This window comes from Cervus canadensis, chromosome 24 (assembly GCF_019320065.1).
Source record: "Cervus canadensis isolate Bull #8, Minnesota chromosome 24, ASM1932006v1, whole genome shotgun sequence".
Taxonomy (NCBI): domain Eukaryota; kingdom Metazoa; phylum Chordata; class Mammalia; order Artiodactyla; family Cervidae; genus Cervus; species Cervus canadensis.
In genome coordinates, this window is record NC_057409.1 from 8,105,827 (window position 1) to 8,107,690 (window position 1,864).

General features: G+C 45.8%; 1 non-coding gene across 1 annotated transcript; it reads right to left on the reverse strand.

Annotated features, from left to right (window-relative positions):
- Window positions 1-358: 358 nt before the first annotated feature.
- LOC122426967 lies at window positions 359-465 on the reverse strand. Its single transcript, XR_006265312.1, has one exon. It is a non-coding gene; the product is annotated as a U6 spliceosomal RNA (small nuclear RNA).
- Window positions 466-1,864: the final 1,399 nt, after the last annotated feature.

Below are 1,864 nucleotides of genomic sequence, written 5' to 3' on the forward strand. Positions count from 1 at the left end.
TACCACTGACCTTCCTGGGTCTCCAGCTTGCAGATGGAAGATCGTGGGACTTCTCAGTCTCCAAATTCATGTGAGCCAGTTTCTCATAACACATCCGTCTATATGGAGAAATTTATATAGAGATTGTATACATGTGCATAAAACTACATATACAAGTTGGCTCTGTTTCTCTAATACATATACCCCAGCAAAATTCATGTGTGGAAGTCTTAATCCCCATGCCTCAGCCTATGACCTTATTTGGAAATGGGGTCTTTACAGAGCTAGTCAAATTGAAATGAAGTCATTAAGGTGGGCCCTTTTTCTTTTTTTTTTGTTTTGTTTTGTTTTGTTTTGTTTTTGTTTGTTTGTTTTTTTCAAAAATATGGAACGCTTCACGAATTTGCGTGTCATCCTTGCGCAGGGGCCATGCTAATCTTCTCCGTATCGTTCCAATTTTAGTATATGTGCTGCCGAAGCGAGCACTGGGTGGGCCCTTTTTCAAACAAGTGGTATCCTTATAAATTGGGGAAATTTGAAGACAGTTAACTCACACCAGGAGAACACCACATGAAGATGAAGAAATCAGAGTGATGTTGCTACATGCCAAGACATGCCAAAGAGTGCCAGAAAACCCCTCAGAGCTAGCAAAGAGACAGGGAGGAGATTCTCCTCCACAGACCTCAGATGGCAACAAGCCTGCCAACCCGTGGGTCTCAGACATCCAGCCTCCAGAACTGAGAGACCATAAGGGTCTGTGGTTCAAGTCACCCGGTTTGTGGTACTGTCAGCCCATATCCTCGGATGGAGAATGCACAGATATGGAGGGCCAAGTCTGGGACTTGAGAATATCCTCGAATTTTGGTATCATGGAGGCTCCTAAAATCAATCCCCTGCAGATACCCAAGGGCAACTGTACTTTATCAGAGCAGAGCTAGGAAACTAACCTCCGCCTGATGATGAAGGATCAACAACATCAAATTGTAGGAAGAGCACACAGAAGGGGTAGTTAGGGGTATGGCCATCTTTGGAAATTGCAACCTGCCACAGCCCATCCCCTCACCAACAAAAATTCACCTCCTTCCCACATGCAAAATGTACTGGTCCCCTCCTACAAACCACCAAACCTCATCCCATTACAGCACCAGCTTAAAGTCCAGGAACTGATCATCTAAATCAGATTCAGAAGGAACCGAGGCTTCTGGAGTATAGTCAAGGAGCACAGCTCTTTTGGATCTGAAGAGTCATCAATTAAAGAGACCAGTTATCTACCCGCCCCCAGGGGCCACATGCAGTGGGGGAACAGCTCACGGACATCTTCTCTTTTTAAAGTCATCCCCATTCTCCGAAGAGCCTGAAACCATCAGCTCTAAAACACCATCAGAGATCTCGCTTAAGGGACTTCCCTGGTGAGCCAATGGTTAAGAATCCTCCTCCCAATGCAGGGGATGTGGGTTAGATCCCTGATCGGGGAAACTGAGATCTCACATGCTGCGGAGCAACTAAGCTGGTGAGCCACAACTAGAGAGTCCGTGTGCAGCAACAGAAGGCCCGGAGTGGTGCATGGAAGATACCACATGCCGCAGCTAAGATCCGACACAGCCAATAAATCGATATTTTAAAAAGATTTCTCTCACACTGTTTTCTTCCCTTGTAGAATTAGATGATCTCAGAGTTGGAAGGGGATGTAAAGTTTAAGCCAGCCCTGCACGCAGCCTGGACAAATCTCATTCTAGGCACGATGTTGGCCTAAGAGAGTCAGACCCTGAAAACTAGATACTGTATGATTCCGTCTGTGGGAAGCTCAAAACTGGCAAACTAACCGGAGGAAATATAGGACAGAATAACGGTTAACTTTGGCGGATGGCTTGACAGTGAGAGATCA